Raw genomic sequence first — 10,610 nt, forward strand, 5'->3', positions numbered from 1 at the left:
TGTGATGACCCTTCACAAATTGTTCATAAGTACAACTAGGCCAATGTTACCGTTTTCGCTCTATAGTTACATCTAACTCCTTAAGTATCATTGAATCCTCTAATGGACAATAAGTCATGGTAAATATGACCAAATCCCTCTCGGGCCAGGAGAGGGTGTGGCGCAACATTTTTCAAGCCCCAGAATTAGCCCTTAAAAGAGTAATTTATCTACTTATCCCGACATTGGGAAAAGAGTGAGTTTCTTCTTATGTAGTTGTGTTCCCAGCTCCCCAATCAAACAGATCCTTAAAATGGTAGTCTTATTGAGTCGGCAATCTGGCCACTCTCACCCATACAAAACAAAGGATAGCCTTCATAAGCAGAAGTTTACAACTCACTTAGGATTCAGGTCATATCACCTATGGTCATCCTGGTGAAATATAAGTCTCTATTATGAACGACGTTATATAATGATACTAATGATTTCGTGGTCGGATCTTATACAAACACCTTTTTATAGAATACCTCCGCTCACATGTCTCCACATGAATGATCAGGATCAGATCATTTATAAAACTTTATAACAATTATCACATCTACAAAGTAGCTTGTACTCATAGTGTTACTAGGATAAGTTTTGACATCCTAAGCAAGCAAACAATATAAATTATTACAATAATAATTGAAAACTACTTCAAGCAAGCATAACTAAGAAATAGGATTTTTGAGATTACTGTTGAAGAACTCTTCAATCCTTCAATTCCAGCTTCAATTCTACTCTCCAACAAGTTGTAGACCACCACCTGATCTTCCCTACTATTCTTTAGGACCTTAGATTCAATTGTGGGATCCAAAATGAGCTGCAATTTTATGGAATATTGGAGAGAAGGACTTTTGTTCAAATGTTGAAAATCCCTTGTTCAACTAATTTTTTAAAAAATCAGCATTGCATGTCACATTTCTCAACTGAAATGAATTTGATTTGTATCAAATTCAGCATGCCACACCATTTCACCATGGCTTGAAACCAAAACCACTATCAATGGAAGTGGAATTTAAGGTGGATTGAGTGGATTTATTTAATCAATTTTCAATTTTTAAATTAAATTTCAAAATTTAATTTAAAACACTTAAAACAAATATTGATTTAATTAAATGAATCTTCATAAAATTCGATATTTAATTGTTGATTCAAACAACTAATATTAATTAAAATTTATTTAAATAATTGATTTAACAACTAAATTAATTAAAAAATTAATATCTAATATTAAATTATTAAATCATCAATTCCACAAACATGAATCCCTATTCATGTAATTAATATTTAAATCATATTTAAATATTATCTAATTCTCAAATTTCATTTAGTTTGATAATTAAAGGTTTAATTATATCGTATATAATTAATAATTCCCTTAATTCGAATTTGAACATTTGAAATTCTCTCAGTACCCTATTCTAAGGTTTAATCCATTTGTGAACTAGTAGAGGGACCTAATGGACCTACAGATCATAAGCTCCAACGATCTCAAGACATTAATTGACTAAACTCTTTGAACCATATTAACAGTTGGGTCGTCAAAATTACCGTTTTACCTCTTTAATACATCTTGCTGCTTAAGTCTCTACTGATCCACCAACGAACAATTGGTTTATTGTCCTACCAATGAACCGAGTACCTCTCAACTATAGAGAGTGTGGGGCCTCTTTGTTTAAGAGCAGGAGTCAGTACTTAAGGGAACAATCTATCTGCTAACCTTAAAATGGGTAGGAGTAAATTTCATCTTGCAAGATTATGTTCCTAGCTATCTATCCAATCTTTTCGAGTTATCCTAGGTCATATGTTTGAAATAGTCAGTTTTAACAGTAAACGGTAGTTATAAAGAAAAAGTGACTATTTCGTGTTTAGGTCTTCTGCAAACATCGTTTTCATAGGATGCTCCCGCACTCGTGACTTCACATGAACGATTTTGGGATCACATTGTTTGTATCAAATACAAAGCAGACTGAATCCATACTGTCCCTAGGACAAGATATTCAACCTTATACTTATAGTTATAGACTGTTTTGGCTATATACCCAAACTTGATCCTCTTTTATATACCCACATAAGGTTCAAGTATTCATGCTATTTCCAGGGGTTCGTTAGTTTATTGAATTTAATTTTTACAAGTGCAATTTACATATTCAATAATAGTTTATTGAATACGACCTCAATAGCATTTTTATTGCAAACGAGAAATATGTTTAATTTTACAAACTGCTAGTTTTAGGACATGCAACCCAACAAAATGAAAAGTAGTTTTGGACCTGAAGTGAAAACATCTCTCCAAATGTACCCTTTATACTTTAATTAAAGAAATCTCCATAAAAACCATTTAGCAAATCATTTAATTATTGAGGTTGAACATACATTTCAAAATTATTAATTTATGATTCTAAAAAGAAGAATTATTTGCTTTATTTTTCTTTTGACAATATGTGGAGTCGATGGATTAAACCTCTAATCTTGAGGTCGATAGTACATATTTAATATCAGTTGAGATATGTTCATTTTGACAAATTATTTGCTTTCTAAAAATGGGATTTTCTAGCCTTTTTTAGTAGCGAAATTATCTTTTTTTTACTCTTGTGTTAGTTACACAAACATCAAATGCCCTAAAGTTTTATCTCATCCATCTCATCTCTCATTTAAATTTTTCTCTTCAACATCTGTTACAGCATTTTTCTAATTATTCTCTTTCACACCTCTATCTTTCTTCTTCTTCTTTTCATTGTCTTCTACTTCATTATATCTCCTTACTTGTTCTTCTCTCCTTCTTTTTCTTGAACATCCATTAAGTTTTATTGCTAAAATTGATTTACCCATGAAGTTAGATGATAGACTTGAGTTTTGTTGCTTTTAGATAGTGATAGACATTTTTATTAATGTCTTTTACAAATAGATGCTGATAAAAGTCTATCAGCATTTATCAGTGATAAAAATTGATATAAGTCTATCATTAATAAATGCTGATAGAAGTCTATCAGTGTATATCAATGATAGAAATTGATAGACGTCTATAATTAATAATATCAGTGATAAAAACTGATATTAGTCTATCATTGTTAGACATTAATATAATTCTATTAGTGTATATCAGTGATAGAAACTAATAAAAGTTTACCATTAATAGATGTTGATATAAGTCTATAAATTATAGAAACTGATAGAAGTCCATCATTGATATTATAGTGATAGAAACTGATACAAATCTATCATTGATAAACGTTGATAGAAGTCTATTAATGTTTATTAGTTATTTTCTATATCTGTAAATAGTTTGAAATTTTTTTTATTTGTAAAATTTTTTTATGTTTATATTGATACATTAATAAATGTTATACTTGATAAAGATTTAGAAAAAGTATTGATAGATACACAAATGATATACTTAAAATGGTGATTTTTTAATGATTATCGATTAATATACTATTGATATAATATATATACATACATACATATAGATACATACATATATACATACACACACACATATATATTGATACATCAATATTATATTTTAAATGAATTTTGCATGAGTGCAAAAAACAGTAGTACTACACTAATGATATACTTCAAGAATACATTTTGAATTAGTATTGATATACAATTGAAATATCAATGTTTTTTCTTTCTAAAAATATCAATATTATTCTTTAAGTATATCTTTTTCATGATATACTTCATATTTTGTATATATTAATATAATTTCACTGATATGCTTTTTTCTCTCTCTCTAATTTCGGTTTATTAGCTAACCGATACACAAAATATGAAAATATGTACTTTATACAATTGACATATCAAATTAAATGTAACAAAATCATATCAAAATCATGAAAATATAACAAATTAACTCATATACTTTATTAGTTTATTGGTTGACACAATTAATATAAGTAAGATATACCATCGAAATCAAACTGAATAATTTGAAAACAACAATGCTTTTTAAAATAATTTTTATTTTAATATTTATTTTAATATTTATTGTCAAAAATAGTGTTGGTTTGAAACTATTGACAAAAATACGGTTGTGAAATCGTGGACATGATCCACGAGTTTTCAATCAGCAGATAAATCATGTACCCCGTCCACGATTTAAGGCTAAATCTATTTTCTTTTTATCATTTCCCCCCAACTCTTATCTTCTTCTCTTATTTTTTTAGTATTTTCTTTTATATTTTCGGAGAATCTTTTACTGTGAAATTCAAATTTTTAAAGGCATATAGTAAAATAACAATTGAATCAAATTTCAACAAAATCGAGGGTAGAGCTTCAAATATATATATACAATTTCTCCATTTTCTCTTTTTCACCCACCAAACAAACAATCCGTAAAGAAAATTTTGAGCTGAAAAATATTATAAAATAAAAAAAATATATATTTTTAAAATAAAATAAGGAAAACAAAGAAGGAAAAAAAGGGGGGTTTGGGTGGTGGTGGAATGACAGTATTCTCCTTGGCTTCGTCTTTGGAGAGTTCTTGGGGAGTGCTGGAGGAGGATTGGACGACGGCGATGATTTGATTTTATTGGGTGCTTCAGCTATGGAGATTGGAGTGGGAATCGTAAGGATGAATTTATTATTAATTTTAGTATATTTGTTTAGTGGTTGATAATGTTTTGTGTACACAAAAGAATGCATAATTGGAGGCCTTGCGAAGGGAGAAGAAACTCGATTCTTTGTGTACCTAAGTTTCATATTCTTCTTCATGATTTGGCAAATCAATCATGTCAATGTATGTCACACCCCGCACAAGATTATCCTCCTAACCTAGACGGAGTGGTGACTGGAGCAGTTACCAACCCTTTTGTTGGCACCCACTGCCTATTTCACCTTAAAAACCATACTCAAACCCTGTATACATGCATATGAACACATAATTCAATACATTTACATTACAGAGTTTTGCAGCATTGTTTACACGTGAATAATACAACCTAGTGAGCCTCATCTAGGATACAAATCACTAATCAGACACGTGTGTACTAGCTAATACTGATCTTCAATTGCACTTCCTTTAACCTGTCTCTTTGAGTGGCAGAGCGGCATCAGAAACGTCTTCTGGGAACTGACCGTTACTTGAAAAAGAAAACATTTGAAAACATGAGCTAGAAGCCCAGTGAGTGACTTTATAATGCATAAATCTCATGTTTAAGAACCATAGCTTGAAAGCGTAATACCAAAACTAGATTAAACCAAGCAACGTTTACATAAAGACCTTTAATGCCATCGCATCAAGAACCTGAATCATAATTGAGAATGAGCACTCCCTGCTAATTCCAACGTCAAGCCATGGCCGGATAAAACCTCTTCCTCGACCCGTTCACATTAAATTCTAGCCAGAAGAGATCCCCATATCGATCTTTTTAAACAATCTGATGGTGTCTCAAACAACATCCTTAAAACATAAACGTAGATAACAACTTCTATACATCAATACTCATTAGATCTTGGATGAGAACAAGCATACACCGCTCTAGCCCTCAACGTCTGTTATTAGCCAAGAGATCCATATCTCGGTCTCGCATTCACACTTGCCTAAATACACGTGGAGTTTACTATGTGTCGTCAACATCTTAGGTACATTTATTTAGATACCTTCCTTACCAGTATCTCTACTCATTTGTTCTTTGAAATACCACCACATGTACCTTGGCAAGTTTAGGTATTTAAACGTAGTATGTCAAGCTTCCTTTAACCTTAGCCTTAACCCTAACACATGCTTCATATTTGGTGAAATAGCTAAATTACAACGTTATTCAACTAGTTTATGGAACCACCAACATGCATTAGACATGTACAACATGCTTGGAAAAACTAATACATTATTAAACATCAAGCGTTGATGATAATTCTCAAGCATTAACAACTCTAGTCTATCCTTCTAGCCTAGAAGGAAATATGACTATCTCTATTCCTGGTTGAGATTGACTTAATACATCTAACCCTCAATCTCAACCTTAATCAGGGAGAACTCTTTTGTTCAATCCCTCGACGTCGTATTATCCACATGCACGTAGTTATAACTGGGTACCGTCGTACCGTATATACCTGACTAGGATACCTTCTCATAAGTCCTTCAGTATCCTCAGGTACTTCAGCTCAGATACCTTCTCAAATGTCCTTCAGTATCGAGCTATTAAGATACTTACTCATATGTCCCTCGGTATCAATTTGGTCGGATACCTTCTCAAAAGTCCTTCGGTATCAAGTTGGCCGGGTACCTTCTCAAAAGTCTTTCGGTACCAAGTTTGTTAGATACCTTCTCATATGTTCTTTGGTATCAATTAGGCCGGATACCTTCTCAAAAGTCCTTCGGTATCAAATTGGCCAGGTACCTTCTCATAAGTCTTTCAGTACCTTGTTTTAAGTAAAACTAGACATAGACATTTAGTTGAAAGGATACCTTCTCATATGCCCTTCAGTATCCATTACACAACATGCCACCAACATTTAGTTGAACATAACAATTTAGTGTTCAGATCATATTACCAGTTCATCTTTCATACAGAACCATCATAAATATGCAGTTACTTAACCTTACTGTAAGTAGTTGAGCAATATAACCTATTTACATCAATCCTATGATAAACATACTCTACTCAGTATAAGAAAATCAAGTTGCTTGGCACATCATTTAATCACTTAACATGAGAAATACTTCTAGTGAAGTCATAATTTACTAAACCAACAAAACAGTAAGGAAATCTCACAATCACTCACAGTTCTTGGTCTCTTAATGGGTTACGAGCTTCTGCTAGCTCTTCATGGCCTGAAAGAATATATTTCCCCAATTAAACTACTTAAAATTTCTTGCAAAATACCTTAAGCAGCTCATTAACTAACGGAATTTCCATCCTCAACAAATTGCCTTACCAGCGAGATTACCAAGAGCAGAACCAGTGAGATCAGCTTGAGCGACACTAGAGAGAGCCTCACCAGCGACACTAGCGAGAGCCTCACCAGCGACACCAGCAAGAGCCTTACCAATGAGAGCCTTACAAGTAATGCTGGAGAGAACGACACTAGCGATACCTTCTCATTTCTAGCGAGATTTACCCCGAGAGCGAGATCCTCTTCACAATTCCCAGCGATACCTTTCTATTTCCAGTGAGATTTGCACCGAAAGCGAGATCCTCTTTACAATTTTAGCGAGATTCCCATTCATTTGCAAGCTGTTTGCTTATTCTTCCCAAACAGCTATTTGCTTATTCACAAGTTCCCTGTTACAACTTTTAAAAATCCATAACTCACAATTTAGACCTCCTTTGAAGAAACTTCCTTCTATAAACATGTTTAGAATTGAGTTACTTTCTTACCTTAAAATTTCAGCCATTAATTCCTCGTAGTTTGGCCTAGAACCTCAAATCTTCACCTCGGGCCCTGTTTCCCCGAGATTCTATCTTCTCTATAATTCCATCACTTTCCACCTCTTCTTCGTCTGCCATCTTCCTCTGGCACAACTACTTTGAGAATTAAGCCTTCTCAGCTTTTCAAATGGCACCGATTTCTCCAAATTTGTTCATGTAAATCGCCAAACCATACTTTCGAGGTTCCTTATCCTTTTTTAATTCTCTTTTCGCCTCTCAACTCAAGGATAACTTGCCACATCACCCTCCCTTAATGCCTTCAGCCAGCCTAAGCTTAATTCTTCCCACTCAGAACATTCCTCCCCTTTCTTCTAAATTCTCATTAATAACACATCACCCTTTTTAATAACAAAAGAAAAATAATACAAAGTGAAGGTGTTTATATCATATGGCATTTTTATTTTATATTATTTTTCTTTTCTTATTTTTTTTAAATACCCTTATCTAAGGAACCTTAGTTCGGGTTTTACAATGTATACTAGGTCTCCTGTAAAACCCGAACTAAAGTTCCTTAGATAAGGGTATTTAAAAAAAATAAGAAAAGGAAAAAAAAATATAAAATAAAAATGCTATATGATATAAACACATTCCTTTCGTACTATTATTATTATTATTTAAAAAAAAAAAGGGTGATGTGTTGCTAATGAGAATTTAGAAGAAAGGAGAGGAATGTTCTAAGTGGGAAGAACTAAGCGTTGACGTGGCAAGTTATCCTTGAGTTGAGAGGTGGTAGCAGGATTAAAAAAGGAAAAAGAACCTCGAAGGTCCGGTTTGACAATCTACATGAACAAATTTGGTGAAATCAGTACCATTTGGAAAACTGAGAAGACTTAATTCTCAGATTTATTGTGCCAGAGGAAGATGGCAGAAGAAGAAGAGGGGGAAAGTGATGAAATTATAGAGAAGATAAAATCTCGGGGAAACAGGGCCCGAGGTGAAGATTTGAGGTTCTAGGCCAAACTACAAGGAATTAATGGCTGAAATTTTAAGGTAAGAAAGTAACTCGATTCTAAATATGTTTGTAGAAGGAAGTTTCTTCAAAAGAGGTCTAGATTTTGAGTTATGGATTTTTAAAATTGTAACAGGGAACTCGTGAATAAGCAGACAGCTGCTTGGGAAGAACAAGCAAACAACTTGCTAATGAAGAGTATCGCTGAAAATTGTGAAGGGAATCTCGCTCTCGGGGGAATTCTCGCTAAAAATAGGAAGGTATCGCTAGTGTCGTTTGGGTAGAGTATTACTGGAAATTGTGAAGAGGATCTCGCTCTCGGGGGAATTCTCGCTGGAAATGAGAAGGTATCGCTAATGTCGTTTGAAGAAGATCTCTCCAGCATCCCTAGTGAGACTCTCGCTAGTGTCGCTGGTGAGGCTCTCTCCAGTGTCGCTCAAGCTGATCTCGCTGTTTCTGCTCTTGGTGATCTTGTTGGTTCTGCTCAAGTTGATCTCGCTGTTTCTGCTCTTGGTGATCTCGTTGGTTCTGCTCAAGCTGATCTTGTTATTTCTGCTCTTGGTGATCTTGTTGGTTCTGCTCTTGGTGATCTCGCTGGCCATGAAGAGCTAGCAGAAGCTCGTAATTTATTAAGAGACCAACAAATGGTAAGTGACTGTTGATTTCTTACTGTTTTATTGGTTTAGTAAATTATGATATCACTGGAAGTATTTCTCATGTTAAGTGAATAAATGATGTGCCAAGCATTATGATTGTAAAACAGTTTCTCATACTGAGTAGAGTATGTTTACTATGGGATTGATGTAAATAGGTTATATTGTTCAAGTACTTATAGTAGGGTTAAATAACTCCATTTTTATGATGGTTCAGTATGAAAGATGAACTGGTATTATGATCTGAGCACTAAATTGTAATGTTCAACTAAATGTTGGTGGCATGTTTTGTAATGGATACTGAAGGACTTATGAGAAGGTATCCTTTCCACTAAATGTCTATGACTAGTTTTACTTAGAACAAGGTACTGAAGAACACTTGAGAAGGTACCTCGCCAATTTGATACCAAAGGACTTTTGAGAAGGTATCCGGCCTAATTGATATCAAAGAACATATGAGAAGATATCTAACCAACTTGGTACCGAAGGACTTTTGAGAAGGTACCCGACCAACTTAATACCAAAGGACTTTTGAGAAGGTATCCGGCCAAATTGATACCGAGGGACATATGAGTAGGTATCTTAACAGCTCGATACTAAAGGACGTTTGAGAAGGTATCTGAGCAGAAGTACCTGAGGATACTGAAGAACTTATGAGAAGGTATCCTAGTCAGGTATATACAGTACGACGATACCCAGTTATAACTACATGCACATAGGTAATACGACGTCAAGTTATTGAGCTAAAGAGTTCTCCCCGATTAAGGTTGAGGTTGAGGGTTAGATTTGAATTCAATCTCAACTAGGAATAGAGATAGTCATACTTTCTTCTGGACTAGAAGGATAGACTGGAGTTGTTAATGCTTGTGAATGATCGTCAATGCTTGATGTGTAATAATGTATGTAGGTAGGTGTGAATGTGAGACCGAGATATGGATCTCTTGGCCAGTAATAGACGTTGGGAGCTTGAGCGGTGTATGCTCGTTCTCATCCAAGATCTAATGAGTATTGATGTATAGAAGTTGTTATCTACGTTTATGTCTTAAGGATGTTGTTTGAGACACCATCAGATTGTTTAAAGAGATCAATGTGGGGATCTCTTCTGGGTATAATTTTATGTGAACAGGTCGAGGAAGAGGTTTTATCCGGCCATGGCTTGACGTTGGAATTAGAGCAGGGAGTGCTCATTCTCAGCTATGACTCAGGTTCTTGATACGATGGTTTTAAAGGTCTTTATGTATACGTTGCTTGGTTTATTCTAGTTTTGGTATTACGCTGTCAAGCTATGGTTCTTAAACATAAGATTTATGTTTTGTAAAGTCACTCACTAGGCTTCTAGTTCACGTTTTCAAATGTTTTCTTTTACAGGTAGCGGTCAGTTCCCAGAAGACATTTCTGATGCTGCTCTGCCACTTAAAGAAATGGGTTAAAGGAAGCATAATTGAAGATCGGTATCAGCTAGTACACATGTGTCTGACCAGTGACTTGTATTCTAGATAGGGCTCACTAAGTTGTAATATTCATGTGTGAATAATGCTGTGAAACCTTATAGTGTAAAGGTGTTAAGTTCTGTGTTATTATGTATGTATATAGGGTTTAAGTAAT

General features: G+C 34.1%; 1 long non-coding RNA gene across 2 annotated transcripts; it reads right to left on the reverse strand.

Moving 5' to 3' along the window:
* Nucleotides 1-4,896: 4,896 nt before the first annotated feature.
* LOC120068421 (uncharacterized) lies at nt 4,897-7,753 on the reverse strand. Of its 2 annotated transcripts, XR_016525007.1 has the most exons (4): nt 7,353-7,723; nt 6,910-7,265; nt 6,757-6,805; nt 4,897-5,111 (listed from the first exon to the last, which is right to left on the reverse strand). It is a non-coding gene; the product is annotated as an uncharacterized LOC120068421 (long non-coding RNA). The 2 variants fall into 2 exon arrangements; XR_005479199.2 differs by lacking the exon at nt 4,897-5,111 and having other exon boundaries at nt 6,486-6,805; nt 7,353-7,753.
* Between the last annotated feature and the right edge of the window lie 2,857 nt (nt 7,754-10,610).

This window comes from Benincasa hispida, chromosome 12, assembly GCF_027475165.1.
Source record: "Benincasa hispida cultivar pf3 chromosome 12, pf3_genome.v1.1, whole genome shotgun sequence".
In the NCBI taxonomy this organism is placed as follows: domain Eukaryota; kingdom Viridiplantae; phylum Streptophyta; class Magnoliopsida; order Cucurbitales; family Cucurbitaceae; genus Benincasa; species Benincasa hispida.